Below are 19,284 nucleotides of genomic sequence, written 5' to 3'. Positions count from 1 at the left end.
GTATGGTTCAGACATTGTTCTCTAGGCTGGAAGCAACTTTCTCCCTGACCTATCTTTCCTTTCAGCCTGCACTAGTATGGACTTCTATGCTGTTTCCTAGACTGGGAGCATTTTAGAACTAGGAGGTCCTTAGAGAACTTCTGTTTTCACAGTCTCATTTCATGAGGAAGGAAATTGAGGCTCAGAGAGGTCGGGTTGACTTGTTCAAGTTCTCTCATTATGTTAGTATCCTTACCAGATTTCAGAACCTAAGTATCCTGACTTGCTTGCCAGGACACTATTCTGAGCATGATACTGCCAGAAAGCAGGAGAAATAGAACTTATAACATAGGCATTTTTTTCGTCCGTTAGAAAACAGTACGGCTATTACCATTGGAATCTTCAGTGTCTCACTTTGCTTGTGCAGTTCCCACGCTATTACCTAGAGTTCACATATAGCTCAGTCCAACTGGTAAATTTAAAGAGTCATTTCTACCCTCTTCAATCCTGGAGGTTGAGCTGAGTTAGTAGAAACAGGCTGGGCACACTCAGCCACAGCAGGCCGATGTGAGGCCAGAGACTGTGGCCTCCGCGGAGCAGGTCGAGATTGAGGCTTGTCCTAGGCAGAAAACGGCAGAGGTATCAACTTGACCTTCCCAGGAGGCGGCAGCTCCTACTGGGATGGAGATGGACACTGTTTTCCAGCACTGCTGTCTGGTTTCTGGGCTTCGACTTGAGTTTTCTCAGGACTCTTACCCTCAGGTGGGGTATACCTCCATGGCTGGATAGCTGGGGGTGTTTAGGGTTGCTTGAATTTCCCAAGACCCGACAGGAAGAGAGCCCAGTTTTCTTATCATTCTTCTCCCCCAGTGCATGAAAAACCTTCACAGACGCCAGCCTGCACATGCCTAGGGAGGTTCGAGGCTTTTTAAAGCTCTCTTGGATAAGCTCAGTTTGCTGCTTCCTTCGCTTCGTCTGGGGAATTGTTGGCTTCTCTTCTGCCTTGACTTTGTTCCCTGACTGCTTTTTCTCTTCAGCCTTCTTCCTTCGTTTGGTCCTTGAGGTGCTTTCCTGCCCGTGGCTCTGAGTATTGCTGATCTTTCTGGATGCAGCTTTCTGAGGTTTGCCTTTGGAATGCTTGGCCGTGGTCACAGGAGCGCTGTCCCTGACTGCAGCATGGCATAGAAGCACTTCTCCCCCTAGCAGGCACTCTGGATTCTTTGGCTGGATTTTGGCCTTGGGAGCACCACTGATAGGCTCAGAGGCTTTATGTTTGTTCTTCCTGGGTTGAGCAGAGGGAACCTTTATGACACTTGGCTTTTCCTGCACCTGATTCACCTTAAAGGCTCTGATTCACCTTAAAGGCTCTGAGTGTCTTTGGCTTTGATCCTGTTGGGACCTTTGGATCAAGATCTTTCAAAGAATTAAAGAGCTGGGGAAGGTGAATATCCTCCGCCAGTGTAGTAATGTCTGCAAAACCACTGCTAGATTCCATCCCATTTTCAGGTGTCCCTAGGTCCTCAAGACTCAGGCTGTTCTTTCCCAGATCAGGATTTTCAGAAGCAGCTGCTCCTCTTGGCTGAGGGGATGCATCAGTGCAGGCCAGGAGCTGCTGAATATCAGGGATTTCTAAAGGGAGTAGTGGAGGCTCTTGGTTTTCTCTTGGGATCTGTAGGCATCCAGAGGCTTTGAAAGCTTTGTTTTCATATCCTCCAAGTGCTCACTCTCTGTTTGTCCCTGGCTTGGAGCTGGAGGCAGGGCCAGGAGACTACTGGCGCTCTGGACTGGAGCTGTCCCTGAAATGTCCCCAAGTTCAGGTGGTGGGTTACTCTCAAGTATCTGGATATTTCTGCTCCTGCAGGGCCTGGGGAGTTCTTGAGTTTGTGTCACACAAGATGTCTGGCTTGGAGGTTGCAATCCCAGGGAATTTTTCGTCACCAGGGAAGTCTCCATCCCTACAAAGGAATCAAGGTAGAAGTCAGTCCCTGGTAAGTGAGATGCTCCCCCTAAACACCAACACAGCACTCATGTACCTTTCAAGGTACATGATTGATGTGTTGGTGTTTAGGGGCAAGATGGGCAAGGCATTTCTAGTAACTCTTCTTAAGGATCACGGACAGTGCCCTATGCTACGAGATAAGCGGTGACTGTTGTAATTCTTACTGGTGATCATTTCATGTCACCGATTCTTGGCTTTCTTTGTATTTCCTAGGATTGTTCAAAGTCAAATAAAAAATGAGTCTTATTTTTTAAAGAAACGAAATGTTTTACAAAGCCTAGCATTCTCATATAGAGTCCTTTCAATTCTCCCCACTTTCCTGAGAGGCTAAGAACACTTCACACCATGAACTAGGAGAGGGAGTAGAGCCCTTCCTGATGAAATAAATAAACAAAGACAGAGTCTTAGCCTGCTTGCTCTGGACAGGATCCCGGACCACAAGGTCTTAAATCCTGGTATAAATTAGGGAAGTGAGGACAGTTAAACTGTCACTATGATAACAAGAGTTCTGAAACACCTTCCAAAGACACTGTGGCAGTAGATCAGGGAAGGGAGTGATACAGTGTGGGAGTACAGGGGGAATGATCGGCTACAGCAGTGAAAAATGTGGTACCTGTTGGTATGCTCTCGGGGTTCTTGTACATGCAGCATAGATGACATTTAGAGTGTCCCTCCCACCTTCCAACCTGAATTAGGTGTTCTTTTTTAAAAATTTTATTTTTATTTATTTATTTTTGAACTTACTTATTTTATGTATGTATTTGTTTGGCTGCACTGGGTCTTCATTGCTGTGCACGGGCTTTCTCTAGTTGCGGCTAGCGGGGGCTACTCTTGGTTGCGGTGTGCGGGCTTCTCATTGCGGTGGCTTCTCTTGCTATGGAGCACGGGCTCTAGGCGCGTGGGCTTCAGTAGATGTGGCTCACGGGCTCTAGAATGCAGGCTCAGTAGTTATGGCACATGGGCTTAGTTGCTCCACGGCCTGTGGGATCTTCGCAGACCAGGGCTCGAACCCGTGTCCCCTGCATTGGCAGGCGGATTCTTAACCACTGTGCCACCCGGGAAGCCCTAGGTGTTCTTATATAGAGTCTAAACCAGAGAGCCCTGTGTGAAGGTAGTGGTTATTAAAGGCTCAGGATCTAAATTCTACCTGTCTGTACACCACTTCCCAGCTGTAGATTTGACCCCACTTTTGAATGCTGACCTCATTGTTCAACTTTCTTGCTGTTTGTACTCACCTTGAAAACTTGTTTCTGTGACGGGTTGAGCAGACACAGGGTAGTAGATTCCAGAGGTGGAAGCTGGTGGTTGGATATTTGTGGGCTGAATCTCCTTTAGTACCATAACCACTTTTGGTTGCACAGAGACCTTACTTCCTGTGTATGACACAGAGCCATAGGGTTGCAGGCAGGAGCCAAGTTCTCCATTCAGTAAAGACCCCAATGTGCCTTGGTTATAGTAATATACCTGGCTTCCTTCCTGGTAGGGAAGTGACAGGCTGTGTCCCTGATTTGGAATCTGAGATGGTGTTCCCTGAGCAAGCCTGGCAGAAGGTGATGGATATAGAGGGACCATGTTATTGGTGTCTGCAGTTTTATCATACTGGGCTGCCATAAACATGGAGGAAGCAGCTGTGTGCTGGTCAGTGACTGCCAGAGTACAGTCTCCGAGTGAAGGAGAATTCTTTTCAGTGCTTCCTGTGATGTCCCAGTCAAGAACACCCGGATAGGAAGCAGCTGAAGTGGAGGTCTGGCTCTGGTCAGTAACTCCAGATAACATAGTTGTGCTAGACTGTTGGTGAAGGTAGGCGCTACCCATGAGTGTCTGGAAAGAGGTACCAGTAGCTGATGCCGAACTGACGGCAGGAGCAGAGACTCTGGAGAAGTTGCAGACACTTCCTGTTAGGGAAGTTGCATTGCTCACTCCAGGAAGAGAGTGCTGCAGAGAATTCAGAGTTCCAAGTCGAGATGGATTTTGGAAATTTTCTGTAAGAACAAGAGGGTAATGAAAACATCAGGGAGATTGATAAATTCTCACTATGTTTGAGGAACAGCATTATCTTAAGTTTCTTGCTATCCGGATACCTGTAATGTCAATACTTACTGAGAAACCAAAAATCAGACCGTTATGATGGTTGCAAGGACTGAGCAGTTTTACACTCTTCTGTATTAGCTGCCTGTGCTCCCATGTTGGGCACAGATGGGCAGAAGACCCAAGTGGTATGGTTCAGACATTGTTCTCTAGGCTGGAAGCAACTTTCTCCCTGACCTATCTTTCCTTTCAGCCTGCACTAGTATGGACTTCTATGCTGTTTCCTAGACTGGGAGCATTTTAGAACTAGGAGGTCCTTAGAGAACTTCTGTTTTCACAGTCTCATTTCATGAGGAAGGAAATTGAGGCTCAGAGAGGTCGGGTTGACTTGTTCAAGTTCTCTCATTATGTTAGTATCCTTACCAGATTTCAGAACCTAAGTATCCTGACTTGCTTGCCAGGACACTATTCTGAGCATGATACTGCCAGAAAGCAGGAGAAATAGAACTTTTAACATAGGCATTTTTTTCGTCCGTTAGAAAACAGTACGGCTATTACCATTGGAATCTTCAGTGTCTCACTTTGCTTGTGCAGTTCCCACGCTATTACCTAGAGTTCACATATAGCTCAGTCCAACTGGTAAATTTAAAGAGTCATTTCTACCCTCTTCAATCCTGGAGGTTGAGCTGAGTTAGTAGAAACAGGCTGGGCACACTCAGCCACAGCAGGCCGATGTGAGGCCAGAGACTGTGGCCTCCGCGGAGCAGGTCGAGATTGAGGCTTGTCCTAGGCAGAAAACGGCAGAGGTATCAACTTGACCTTCCCAGGAGGCGGCAGCTCCTACTGGGATGGAGATGGACACTGTTTTCCAGCACTGCTGTCTGGTTTCTGGGCTTCGACTTGAGTTTTCTCAGGACTCTTACCCTCAGGTGGGGTATACCTCCATGGCTGGATAGCTGGGGGTGTTTAGGGTTGCTTGAATTTCCCAAGACCCGACAGGAAGAGAGCCCAGTTTTCTTATCATTCTTCTCCCCCAGTGCATGAAAAACCTTCACAGACGCCAGCCTGCACATGCCTAGGGAGGTTCGAGGCTTTTTAAAGCTCTCTTGGATAAGCTCAGTTTGCTGCTTCCTTCGCTTCGTCTGGGGAATTGTTGGCTTCTCTTCTGCCTTGACTTTGTTCCCTGACTGCTTTTTCTCATCAGCCTTCTTCCTTCGTTTGGTCCTTGAGGTGCTTTCCTGCCCGTGGCTCTGAGTATTGCTGATCTTTCTGGATGCAGCTTTCTGAGGTTTGCCTTTGGAATGCTTGGCCGTGGTCACAGGAGCGCTGTCCCTGACTGCAGCATGGCATAGAAGCACTTCTCCCCCTAGCAGGCACTCTGGATTCTTTGGCTGGATTTTGGCCTTGGGAGCACCACTGATAGGCTCAGAGGCTTTATGTTTGTTCTTCCTGGGTTGAGCAGAGGGAACCTTTATGACACTTGGCTTTTCCTGCACCTGATTCACCTTAAAGGCTCTGATTCACCTTAAAGGCTCTGAGTGTCTTTGGCTTTGATCCTGTTGGGACCTTTGGATCAAGATCTTTCAAAGAATTAAAGAGCTGGGGAAGGTGAATATCCTCCGCCAGTGTAGTAATGTCTGCAAAACCACTGCTAGATTCCATCCCATTTTCAGGTGTCCCTAGGTCCTCAAGACTCAGGCTGTTCTTTCCCAGATCAGGATTTTCAGAAGCAGGCTGCTCCTCTTGGCTAAGGGGATGCATCAGTGCAGGCCAGGAGCTGCTGAATATCAGGGATTTCTAAAGGGAGTAGTGGAGGCTCTTGGTTTTCTCTTGGGATCTGTAGGCATCCAGAGGCTTTGAAAGCTTGGTTTTCATATCCTCCAAGTGCTCACTCTCTATTTGTCCCTGGCTTGGAGCTGGAGGCAGGGCCAGGAGACTACTGGCGCTCTGGACTGGAGCTGTCCCTGAAATGTCCCCAAGTTCAGGTGGTGGGTTACTCTCAAGTATCTGGATATTTCTGCTCCTGCAGGACCTGGGGAGTTCTTGAGTTTGTGTCACACAAGATGTCTGGCTTGGAGGTTGCAATCCCAGGGAATTTTTCGTCACCAGGGAAGTCTCCATCCCTACAAAGGAATCAAGGTAGAAGTCAGTCCCTGGTAAGTGAGATGCTCCCCCTAAACACCAACACAGCACTCATGTACCTTTCAAGGTACATGATTGATGTGTTGGTGTTTAGGGGCAAGATGGGCAAGGCATTTCTAGTAACTCTTCTTAAGGATCACGGACAGTGCCCTATGCTACGAGATAAGCGGTGACTGTTGTAATTCTTACTGGTGATCATTTCATGTCACCGATTCTTGGCTTTCTTTGTATTTCCTAGGATTGTTCAAAGTCAAATAAAAAATGAGTCTTATTTTTTAAAGAAACGAAATATTTTACAAAGCCTAGCATTCTCTTATAGAGTCCTTTCAATTCTCCCCACTTTCCTGAGAGGCTAAGAACACTTCACACCATGAACTAGGAGAGGGAGTAGAGCCCTTCCTGATGAAATAAATAAACAAGGACAGAGTCTTAGCCTGCTTGCTCTGGACAGGATCCCGGACCACAAGGTCTTAAATCCTGGTATAAATTAGGGAAGTGAGGACAGTTAAACTGTCACTATGATAACAAGAGTTCTGAAACACCTTCCAAAGAGACTGTGGCAGTAGATCAGGGAAGGGAGTGATACAGTGTGGGAGTACAGGGGGAATGATCGGCTACAGCAGTGAAAAATGTGGTACCTCTTGGTATGCTCTCAGGGTTCTTGTACATGCAGCATAGATGACATTTAGAGTGTCCCTCCCACCTTCCAACCTGAATTAGGTGTTCTTTTTTAAAAATTTTATTTTTATTTATTTATTTTTGAACTTACTTATTTTATGTATGTATTTGTTTGGCTGCACTGGGTCTTCATTGCTGTGCACGGGCTTTCTCTAGTTGCGGCTAGCGGGGGCTACTCTTGGTTGCGGTGTGCGGGCTTCTCATTGCGGTGGCTTCTCTTGCTACGGAGCACGGGCTCTAGGCGCGTGGGCTTCAGTAGATGTGGCTCACGGGCTCTAGAATGCAGGCTCAGTAGTTGTGGCACATGGGCTTAGTTGCTCCACGGCCTGTGGGATCTTCGCAGACCAGGGCTCGAACCCGTGTCCCCTGCATTGGCAGGCAGATTCTTAACCACTGCGCCACCAGGGAAGCCCTAGGTGTTCTTATATAGAGTCTAAACCAGAGAGCCCTGTGTGAAGGTAGTGGTTATTAAAGGCTCAGGATCTAAATTCTACCTGTCTGTACACCACTTCCCAGCTGTAGATTTGACCCCACTTTTAAATGCTGACCTCATTGTTCAACTTTCTTGCTGTTTGTACTCACCTTGAAAACTTGTTTCTGTGACGGGTTGAGCAGACACAGGGTAGTAGATTCCAGAGGTGGAAGCTGGTGGTTGGATATTTGTGGGCTGAATCTCCTTTAGTACCATTACCACTTTTGGTTGCACAGAGGCCCTACTTCCTGTGTATGACACAGAGCCATAGGATTGCAGGCAGGAGCCAAGTTCTCCATTCAGTAAAGACCCCAATGTGCCTTGGTTATAGTAATATACCTGGCTTCCTTCCTGGTAGGGAAGTGACAGGCTGTGTCCCTGATTTGGAATCTGAGATGGTGTTCCCTGAGCAAGCCTGGCAGAAGGTGATGGATATAGAGGGACCATGTTATTGGTGTCTGCAGTTTTATCATACTGGGCTGCCATAAACATGGAGGAAGCAGCTGTGTGCTGGTCAGTGACTGCCAGAGTACAGTCTCCGAGTGAAGGAGAATTCTTTTCAGTGCTTCCTGTGATGTCCCAGTCAAGAACACCCGGATAGGAAGCAGCTGAAGTGGAGGTCTGGCTCTGGTCAGTAACTCCAGATAACATAGTTGTGCTAGACTGTTGGTGAAGGTAGGCGCTACCCATGAGTGTCTGGAAAGAGGTACCAGTAGCTGATGCCGAACTGACGGCAGGAGCAGAGACTCTGGAGAAGTTGCAGACACTTCCTGTTAGGGAAGTTGCATTGCTCACTCCAGGAAGAGAGTGCTGCAGAGAATTCAGAGTTCCAAGTCGAGATGGATTTTGGAAATTTTCTGTAAGAACAAGAGGGTAATGAAAACATCAGGGAGATTGATAAATTCTCACTATGTTTGAGGAACAGCATTATCTTAAGTTTCTTGCTATCCGGATACCTCTAGTGTCAATACTTACTGAGAAACCAAAAATCAGACCGTTATGATGGTGGCAAGGACTGAGCAGTTTTACAGTCTTCTGTATTAGCTGCCTGTGCTCCCATGTTGGGCACAGATGGGCAGAAGACCCAAGTGGTATGGTTCAGACATTGTTCTCTAGGCTGGAAGCAACCTTCTCCCTGACCTATCTTTCCTTTCAGCCTGCACTAATATGGACTTCTATGCTGTTTCCTAGACTGGGAGCATTTTAGAACTAGGAGGTCCTTAGAGAACTTCTGTTTTCACAGTCTCATTTCATGAGGAAGGAAATTGAGGCTCAGAGAGGTCGGGTTGACTTGTTCAAGTTCTCTCATTATGTTAGTATCCTTACCAGATTTCAGAACCTAAGTATCCTGACTTGCTTGCCAGGACACTATTCTGAGCATGATACTGCCAGAAAGCAGGAGAAATAGAACTTTTAATATAGGCATTTTTTTCGTCCGTTAGAAAACAGTACGGCTATTACCATTGGAATCTTCAGTGTCTCACTTTGCTTGTGCAGTTCCCACGCTATTACCTAGAGTTCACATATAGCTCAGTCCAACTGGTAAATTTAAAGAGTCATTTCTACCCTCTTCAATCCTGGAGGTTGAGCTGAGTTAGTAGAAACAGGCTGGGCACACTCAGCCACAGCAGGCCGATGTGAGGCCAGAGACTGTGGCCTCCGCGGAGCAGGTCGAGATTGAGGCTTGTCCCAGGCAGAAAACGGCAGAGGTATCAACTTGACCTTCCCAGGAGGCGGCAGCTCCTACTGGGATGGAGATGGACACTGTTTTCCAGCACTGCTGTCTGGTTTCTGGGCTTCGACTTGAGTTTTCTCAGGACTCTTACCCTCAGGTGGGGTATACCTCCATGGCTGGATAGCTGGGGGTGTTTAGGGTTGCTTGAATTTCCCAAGACCCGACAGGAAGAGAGCCCAGTTTTCTTATCATTCTTCTCCCCCAGTGCATGAAAAACCTTCACAGACGCCAGCCTGCACATGCCTAGGGAGGTTCGAGGCTTTTTAAAGCTCTCTTGGATAAGCTCAGTTTGCTGCTTCCTTCGCTTCGTCTGGGGAATTGTTGGCTTCTCTTCTGCCTTGACTTTGTTCCCTGACTGCTTTTTCTCATCAGCCTTCTTCCTTCGTTTGGTCCTTGAGGTGCTTTCCTGCCCGTGGCTCTGAGTATTGCTGATCTTTCTGGATGCAGCTTTCTGAGGTTTGCCTTTGGAATGCTTGGCCGTGGTCACAGGAGCGCTGTCCCTGACTGCAGCATGGCATAGAAGCACTTCTCCCCCTAGCAGGCACTCTGGATTCTTTGGCTGGATTTTGGCCTTGGGAGCACCACTGATAGGCTCAGAGGCTTTATGTTTGTTCTTCCTGGGTTGAGCAGAGGGAACCTTTATGACACTTGGCTTTTCCTGCACCTGATTCACCTTAAAGGCTCTGATTCACCTTAAAGGCTCTGAGTGTCTTTGGCTTTGATCCTGTTGGGACCTTTGGATCAAGATCTTTCAAAGAATTAAAGAGCTGGGGAAGGTGAATATCCTCCGCCAGTGTAGTAATGTCTGCAAAACCACTGCTAGATTCCATCCCATTTTCAGGTGTCCCTAGGTCCTCAAGACTCAGGCTGTTCTTTCCCAGATCAGCATTTTCAGAAGCAGGCTGCTCCTCTTGGCTAAGGGGATGCATCAGTGCAGGCCAGGAGCTGCTGAATATCAGGGATTTCTAAAGGGAGTAGTGGAGGCTCTTGGTTTTCTCTTGGGATCTGTAGGCATCCAGAGGCTTTGAAAGCTTGGTTTTCATATCCTCCAAGTGCTCACTCTCTATTTGTCCCTGGCTTGGAGCTGGAGGCAGGGCCAGGAGACTACTGGCGCTCTGGACTGGAGCTGTCCCTGAAATGTCCCCAAGTTCAGGTGGTGGGTTACTCTCAAGTATCTGGATATTTCTGCTCCTGCAGGACCTGGGGAGTTCTTGAGTTTGTGTCACACAAGATGTCTGGCTTGGAGGTTGCAATCCCAGGGAATTTTTCATCACCAGGGAAGTCTCCATCCCTACAAAGGAATCAAGGTAGAAGTCAGTCCCTGGTAAGTGAGATGCTCCCCCTAAACACCAACACAGCACTCATGTACCTTTCAAGGTACATGATTGATGTGTTGGTGTTTAGGGGCAAGATGGGCAAGGCATTTCTAGTAACTCTTCTTAAGGATCACGGACAGTGCCCTATGCTACGAGATAAGCGGTGACTGTTGTAATTCTTACTGGTGATCATTTCATGTCACCGATTCTTGGCTTTCTTTGTATTTCCTAGGATTGTTCAAAGTCAAATAAAAAATGAGTCTTATTTTTTAAAGAAACGAAATATTTTACAAAGCCTAGCATTCTCTTATAGAGTCCTTTCAATTCTCCCCACTTTCCTGAGAGGCTAAGAACACTTCACACCATGAACTAGGAGAGGGAGTAGAGCCCTTCCTGATGAAATAAATAAACAAGGACAGAGTCTTAGCCTGCTTGCTCTGGACAGGATCCCGGACCACAAGGTCTTAAATCCTGGTATAAATTAGGGAAGTGAGGACAGTTAAACTGTCACTATGATAACAAGAGTTCTGAAACACCTTCCAAAGAGACTGTGGCAGTAGATCAGGGAAGGGAGTGATACAGTGTGGGAGTACAGGGGGAATGATCGGCTACAGCAGTGAAAAATGTGGTACCTCTTGGTATGCTCTCAGGGTTCTTGTACATGCAGCATAGATGACATTTAGAGTGTCCCTCCCACCTTCCAACCTGAATTAGGTGTTCTTTTTTAAAAATTTTATTTTTATTTATTTATTTTTGAACTTACTTATTTTATGTATGTATTTGTTTGGCTGCACTGGGTCTTCATTGCTGTGCACGGGCTTTCTCTAGTTGCGGCTAGCGGGGGCTACTCTTGGTTGCGGTGTGCGGGCTTCTCATTGCGGTGGCTTCTCTTGCTACGGAGCACGGGCTCTAGGCGCGTGGGCTTCAGTAGATGTGGCTCACGGGCTCTAGAATGCAGGCTCAGTAGTTGTGGCACATGGGCTTAGTTGCTCCACGGCCTGTGGGATCTTCGCAGACCAGGGCTCGAACCCGTGTCCCCTGCATTGGCAGGCAGATTCTTAACCACTGCGCCACCAGGGAAGCCCTAGGTGTTCTTATATAGAGTCTAAACCAGAGAGCCCTGTGTGAAGGTAGTGGTTATTAAAGGCTCAGGATCTAAATTCTACCTGTCTGTACACCACTTCCCAGCTGTAGATTTGACCCCACTTTTAAATGCTGACCTCATTGTTCAACTTTCTTGCTGTTTGTACTCACCTTGAAAACTTGTTTCTGTGACGGGTTGAGCAGACACAGGGTAGTAGATTCCAGAGGTGGAAGCTGGTGGTTGGATATTTGTGGGCTGAATCTCCTTTAGTACCATTACCACTTTTGGTTGCACAGAGGCCCTACTTCCTGTGTATGACACAGAGCCATAGGATTGCAGGCAGGAGCCAAGTTCTCCATTCAGTAAAGACCCCAATGTGCCTTGGTTATAGTAATATACCTGGCTTCCTTCCTGGTAGGGAAGTGACAGGCTGTGTCCCTGATTTGGAATCTGAGATGGTGTTCCCTGAGCAAGCCTGGCAGAAGGTGATGGATATAGAGGGACCATGTTATTGGTGTCTGCAGTTTTATCATACTGGGCTGCCATAAACATGGAGGAAGCAGCTGTGTGCTGGTCAGTGACTGCCAGAGTACAGTCTCCGAGTGAAGGAGAATTCTTTTCAGTGCTTCCTGTGATGTCCCAGTCAAGAACACCCGGATAGGAAGCAGCTGAAGTGGAGGTCTGGCTCTGGTCAGTAACTCCAGATAACATAGTTGTGCTAGACTGTTGGTGAAGGTAGGCGCTACCCATGAGTGTCTGGAAAGAGGTACCAGTAGCTGATGCCGAACTGACGGCAGGAGCAGAGACTCTGGAGAAGTTGCAGACACTTCCTGTTAGGGAAGTTGCATTGCTCACTCCAGGAAGAGAGTGCTGCAGAGAATTCAGAGTTCCAAGTCGAGATGGATTTTGGAAATTTTCTGTAAGAACAAGAGGGTAATGAAAACATCAGGGAGATTGATAAATTCTCACTATGTTTGAGGAACAGCATTATCTTAAGTTTCTTGCTATCCGGATACCTCTAGTGTCAATACTTACTGAGAAACCAAAAATCAGACCGTTATGATGGTGGCAAGGACTGAGCAGTTTTACACTCTTCTGTATTAGCTGCCTGTGCTCCCATGTTGGGCACAGATGGGCAGAAGACCCAAGTGGTATGGTTCAGACATTGTTCTCTAGGCTGGAAGCAACCTTCTCCCTGACCTATCTTTCCTTTCAGCCTGCACTAATATGGACTTCTATGCTGTTTCCTAGACTGGGAGCATTTTAGAACTAGGAGGTCCTTAGAGAACTTCTGTTTTCACAGTCTCATTTCATGAGGAAGGAAATTGAGGCTCAGAGAGGTCGGGTTGACTTGTTCAAGTTCTCTCATTATGTTAGTATCCTTACCAGATTTCAGAACCTAAGTATCCTGACTTGCTTGCCAGGACACTATTCTGAGCATGATACTGCCAGAAAGCAGGAGAAATAGAACTTTTAATATAGGCATTTTTTTCGTCCGTTAGAAAACAGTACGGCTATTACCATTGGAATCTTCAGTGTCTCACTTTGCTTGTGCAGTTCCCACGCTATTACCTAGAGTTCACATATAGCTCAGTCCAACTGGTAAATTTAAAGAGTCATTTCTACCCTCTTCAATCCTGGAGGTTGAGCTGAGTTAGTAGAAACAGGCTGGGCACACTCAGCCACAGCAGGCCGATGTGAGGCCAGAGACTGTGGCCTCCGCGGAGCAGGTCGAGATTGAGGCTTGTCCCAGGCAGAAAACGGCAGAGGTATCAACTTGACCTTCCCAGGAGGCGGCAGCTCCTACTGGGATGGAGATGGACACTGTTTTCCAGCACTGCTGTCTGGTTTCTGGGCTTCGACTTGAGTTTTCTCAGGACTCTTACCCTCAGGTGGGGTATACCTCCATGGCTGGATAGCTGGGGGTGTTTAGGGTTGCTTGAATTTCCCAAGACCCGACAGGAAGAGAGCCCAGTTTTCTTATCATTCTTCTCCCCCAGTGCATGAAAAACCTTCACAGACGCCAGCCTGCACATGCCTAGGGAGGTTCGAGGCTTTTTAAAGCTCTCTTGGATAAGCTCAGTTTGCTGCTTCCTTCGCTTCGTCTGGGGAATTGTTGGCTTCTCTTCTGCCTTGACTTTGTTCCCTGACTGCTTTTTCTCATCAGCCTTCTTCCTTCGTTTGGTCCTTGAGGTGCTTTCCTGCCCGTGGCTCTGAGTATTGCTGATCTTTCTGGATGCAGCTTTCTGAGGTTTGCCTTTGGAATGCTTGGCCGTGGTCACAGGAGCGCTGTCCCTGACTGCAGCATGGCATAGAAGCACTTCTCCCCCTAGCAGGCACTCTGGATTCTTTGGCTGGATTTTGGCCTTGGGAGCACCACTGATAGGCTCAGAGGCTTTATGTTTGTTCTTCCTGGGTTGAGCAGAGGGAACCTTTATGACACTTGGCTTTTCCTGCACCTGATTCACCTTAAAGGCTCTGATTCACCTTAAAGGCTCTGAGTGTCTTTGGCTTTGATCCTGTTGGGACCTTTGGATCAAGATCTTTCAAAGAATTAAAGAGCTGGGGAAGGTGAATATCCTCCGCCAGTGTAGTAATGTCTGCAAAACCACTGCTAGATTCCATCCCATTTTCAGGTGTCCCTAGGTCCTCAAGACTCAGGCTGTTCTTTCCCAGATCAGCATTTTCAGAAGCAGGCTGCTCCTCTTGGCTAAGGGGATGCATCAGTGCAGGCCAGGAGCTGCTGAATATCAGGGATTTCTAAAGGGAGTAGTGGAGGCTCTTGGTTTTCTCTTGGGATCTGTAGGCATCCAGAGGCTTTGAAAGCTTGGTTTTCATATCCTCCAAGTGCTCACTCTCTATTTGTCCCTGGCTTGGAGCTGGAGGCAGGGCCAGGAGACTACTGGCGCTCTGGACTGGAGCTGTCCCTGAAATGTCCCCAAGTTCAGGTGGTGGGTTACTCTCAAGTATCTGGATATTTCTGCTCCTGCAGGACCTGGGGAGTTCTTGAGTTTGTGTCACACAAGATGTCTGGCTTGGAGGTTGCAATCCCAGGGAATTTTTCATCACCAGGGAAGTCTCCATCCCTACAAAGGAATCAAGGTAGAAGTCAGTCCCTGGTAAGTGAGATGCTCCCCCTAAACACCAACACAGCACTCATGTACCTTTCAAGGTACATGATTGATGTGTTGGTGTTTAGGGGCAAGATGGGCAAGGCATTTCTAGTAACTCTTCTTAAGGATCACGGACAGTGCCCTATGCTACGAGATAAGCGGTGACTGTTGTAATTCTTACTGGTGATCATTTCATGTCACCGATTCTTGGCTTTCTTTGTATTTCCTAGGATTGTTCAAAGTCAAATAAAAAATGAGTCTTATTTTTTAAAGAAACGAAATGTTTTACAAAGCCTAGCATTCTCTTATAGAGTCCTTTCAATTCTCCCCACTTTCCTGAGAGGCTAAGAACACTTCACACCATGAACTAGGAGAGGGAGTAGAGCCCTTCCTGATGAAATAAATAAACAAGGACAGAGTCTTTCTGGACAGGATCCCGGACCACAAGGTCTTAAATCCTGGTATAAATTAGGGAAGTGAGGACAGTTAAACTGTCACTATGATAACAAGAGTTCTGAAACACCTTCCAAAGAGACTGTGGCAGTAGATCAGGGAAGGGAGTGATACAGTGTGGTAGTACAGGGGGAATGATCGGCTACAGCAGTGAAAAATGTGGTACCTGTTGGTATGCTCTCAGGGTTCTTGTACATGCAGCATAGATGACATTTAGAGTGTCCCTCCCACCTTCCAACCTGAATTAGGTGTTCTTTTTTAAAAATTTTATTTTTATTTATTTATTTTTGAACTTACTTATTTTATGTATGTATTTGTTTGGCTGCACTGGGTCTTCATTGCTGTGCACGGGCTTTCTCTAGTTGCGGCTAGCGGGGGCTACTCTTGGTTGCGGTGTGCGGGCTTCTCATTGCGGTGGCTTCTCTTGCTACGGAGCACGGGCTCTAGGCGCGTGGGCTTCAGTAGATGTGGCTCACGGGCTCTAGAATGCAGGCTCAGTAGTTATGGCACATGGGCTTAGTATCTCCACGGCCTGTGGGATCTTCCCAGACCAGGGCTCGAACCCATGTCCCCTGCATTGGCAGGTGGATTCTTAACCACTGCGCCACCAGGGAAGCCCTAGGTTTCTTATATTGAGTCTAAAACCATAGAGCCCTGAGCGAAGATAGTGGTTATTAAAGGCTCAAACTGAAAGGATCCAAGGGAAGCCAGGGAGAGCAGATCTTGCAATAGATCCAGCTGGGAGGTGCTGGCCGCTGAGATCAGATTTGTACCAGTGGAGGTTTTGAGAAGTAGTTCAGTGATGGATATTATCCTGCAGGATGCAGGTGAAATCAGGTGTTCAGTTTTGAGCATGTGAAGTTGATCAGAAATCCAAATGAAGATGTCCTGTAGGCATGTTGACAGGCATGAACATGATAGGAGCCCAGGGCCTGTCTGTGTTGTAGATGTATTAAGATACATCAGTGAAGAGACAATATTTAAACCCATGAAAATAGGTGGAATCATCTGGAAAGTGGGTGTTGTAAACAAGGAAGTGTCTGAGGTCAGAGACCTGTAGCACTGCAACATTTGCCAGTTAGAGGATGTCAAGGCACCAGCAAAGAAGGCTGGGAAGGTGTGGCCCATGGGGAGGTGAGTGGAGAGAGATGCGGTCCAGGAAGCTGGGAAATAAAGAGGAAGGTGAGATTCCCTCTGTCATGTGGTGCCACTAGGTCAAACGTTTGTATATATATACTTATGTACAAAATGTATATATATATGTATGTACAGTATTAGCCTTCTTAACTTGACGTTACTTCATGAGGGCATTTTCCCATGTAAATGATGGTTTAACACTGTTAACAAGAAATGTATATTTGACTTTGCCTGTGCCCGCCCTGAGCCAGCGATCCTCCATGCTCCCTGCATCCAGTGAGATGCGCTACACACTGATGGAGCGGACATGAGCAGAACGATGGTGGCCAGGCTCCGACTGGGGCTGCTGCTTCTGGTGCTGCTCTTACCTACGCAGATTTATTCAAATCAAACAATTGTTGTAAAACCTTCAAGTAACCCCTCCCAGAATATCTCAGCTGCCCCCAATACAGCCAATGCCACCATCATGTCAAGTGATGATGCTCCACAGTCAACAGCCAGTCTCTTCATGATCTCGGTCTCCCTTCTACATCTCTGCTGTTAAGAGACTCAGGGCAAGAAGCATCTATACATCCCCATCTTCTAAACCCAGTTCAAAAGGCGTCTAGACATCTAGTGTGACAAGGAAAACAACAACAACCAGGGCTTCATTGAATGAATCTGCTGATTTCACACCTTATTTTATTGACAGAAATTGTTGAGGATCCCACATTTGATTGGTTTGAAGAGCATGTGAAGGGTTTGACTAGATGATGAATGCCAATATTAAAGCTGCTGGAGTTTCCTGTACAAGATGAAGAGAGACTATCCAAAATTAGTTGAGATGATTTTCTTAAATGTGGCTTAAGAAGTATGGGCACATAAAACTCTACCTTGAAAATGAGAATAGATTTTATCTTACTTAGAGATAAAGAATAAGATGTAGAACAAAGATTCAGTTTTCATTTGGTGCATTAAATTTATAAGGCCATAAAACAATTGGATAAAACAGAAAGCTTCCATGATTCTCTTTATACATACATTAGAAGGAACTTCCAGGTGTTACTGCAAATCCTCCATGTGTTGTTTCAGCATTACTAACTTAATGCCGATGTACTCTAAATAAAATTTTATGTTAAACTATCACTGTTCTCTTGGGAACTGAACTCTTTCTTCTGGGGCTTTGTGTTTGACATTGAATTTGGATTATTATTTCTTTTTGCGGTACGCGGGCCTCTCACTGTTGTGGCCTCTCCCATTGCGGAGCACAGGCTCTGGACTCGCAGACTCAGCGGCCATGGCTCACGGGCCTAGCCGCTCTGCGGCATGTGGGATCTTCCCGGACCGGGGCACGAACCCGTGTCCCCTGAGTCGGCAGGTGGACTCTCAACCACTGCGCCACCAGGGAAGCCCCAAATTTGGATTTTTATATAGCCATTGACATGTGCCAGCTCAATGATGGATTGGAATCTACCCCAAATCCAAGCATAATGAGTACATTTTGCTTATATACTTATCAACTATTCTTATTCAAAAAGAGTGCTAGATTCATTTAGCTAGACAGATAACAAAGAGTAGAAGTATATTAATCTCAACTAATTTCAAAATGCTTTTTATTTCTGCATAGGTTGAATAATTTTTACAATTTAAAAAATGGTCTGTTTTGAAGGTAAAATTGACAAATCTTGAAATTAAAAAGGTAAATATGTGAAGGAACCAAACTGTAAATCAAATATTCGAGAACTGAAGACTGGAAGCTTGCTTACACTAAATTCAGAAAAAAAATTATACTCTTTTCTGTAAATACTTCCTTTTAAACTGAATCAGAATGGCCATATTTGGAACACTTTCTGTTGTCATTCAATATTTTTAGACAGTTGGAACCCGGTCTTAAGCCTAAAGTGGGCTTGATTTTGGAAAGTAAAACTTTTCACAACTGCTTTGATGCACAGAAACCTTTTTAAAAGTAGCCATTCCCTAAAGTCTTTTGTTCACATGGTCACACAATGATGCTTAGATGTTCCAAAATCTAATATGGTCACAGTTAACCAAAGTCATATTTTTCCATCTTTAAAAACCTACATTGGAATAACCATATCCAACAGATCTCAAGCTACTGTGTGTGTGAATGAACATTCTCTTTTGTTTCATACCTGAATGCTGTATCTCTATTTTGGATTGTATATTGTTTTTTATTGTATTTATGCTTTGATTTATAGTAACTTCTCATGTTATGGAATTGATATTGTATTAAACATAAACTGTAAATAAAAAGAAGTGGCTGAAAGAGCAAAAAAATCAAGATATGTATATTTTCCTTGTTGTGTTATATTTAATATATAGAGGGAATATAGGACAGTTATAATGATATTAATTTCTGTTAGGATAATGGTAACATTAGAGCATGAGAATGATATTACTGCAAACAGTTCTCCATTTAGTTTGATTTTGGGGGTTAAAGTTAGGTTGGTGAGAGTTGCTAGGAGTCATAATGCTGCTATAGGTGGAAGGAGTGTTCATAAACTGTGAGCTAGAACTATAGTTCAACTGTGAATTTGTTCATAATTCAGGTTTGGTAGGTAGAATAATATTGATGATGTAAGGCATTGGACAATTATTAGGGCTGTAGCTCCTATACAGCTTCCTGGTGTTTAAATAAGAATGGCTACAATGACTAGTACTATGTGGCTGAAAGAGTGATTTTAAGTCTGGCATAAACAGATTGAGCTGGTTATGATTGGTCCTCAGAAGAATAATATGAGGAGGAATTATGCCATGTAATTTGTTAAGATGCTTAGTATTGTTCTAATTCATCAAGTTTTAGCAGTAATGCTGCAAGTAGATTCAACAAGTAGTGGCTTTTGCTTTGTGCTTTTGGTAGTCAAATGGTTGTTGCTATGGCTTGAGTGTTGACTATGTGCAAAGCACAGCGTTTTACAAGCATATTATTTCATTTTACCATCATGACAACCTTATGAAGTATTACTTTCATTATATAGATGTAATTTTTGAGGCACAGAGAGGTTAAGTAACATTCCCCAAATCGCAAAGTTAGGAAGTAGAGAATCAAAGTCTATGTCCAGTTCCATCTGTCTCTCAAACCACTGTTCTGTTTTAAGGTGATGTCTTTGAAGAGAATAAAACAAAAAGTATGACATGACTCTTTCCT

At 45.6% G+C, this 19,284-nt stretch overlaps 5 pseudogenes; 1 reads left to right on the top strand and 4 right to left on the bottom strand.

Annotated features, from left to right (window-relative positions):
• Positions 1–457: 457 nt before the first annotated feature.
• On the bottom strand, positions 458–3,967 carry LOC137206036 (uncharacterized protein C2orf78-like; annotated as a pseudogene).
• A 563-nt stretch (positions 3,968–4,530) lies between these two features.
• On the bottom strand, positions 4,531–8,162 carry LOC137206035 (uncharacterized protein C2orf78-like; annotated as a pseudogene).
• Positions 8,163–8,846: 684 nt separating this feature from the next.
• On the bottom strand, positions 8,847–12,357 carry LOC137206034 (uncharacterized protein C2orf78-like; annotated as a pseudogene).
• A 684-nt stretch (positions 12,358–13,041) lies between these two features.
• On the bottom strand, positions 13,042–14,517 carry LOC137206038 (uncharacterized protein C2orf78-like; annotated as a pseudogene).
• On the top strand, positions 14,427–18,417 carry LOC137206032 (signal transducer CD24 pseudogene; annotated as a pseudogene).
• Positions 18,418–19,284: the final 867 nt, after the last annotated feature.

The sequence above is a fragment of the Pseudorca crassidens genome, chromosome 14, assembly GCF_039906515.1.
Source record: "Pseudorca crassidens isolate mPseCra1 chromosome 14, mPseCra1.hap1, whole genome shotgun sequence".
Taxonomy (NCBI): domain Eukaryota; kingdom Metazoa; phylum Chordata; class Mammalia; order Artiodactyla; family Delphinidae; genus Pseudorca; species Pseudorca crassidens.
This window is presented reverse-complemented; position numbering and strand designations above follow the sequence as displayed.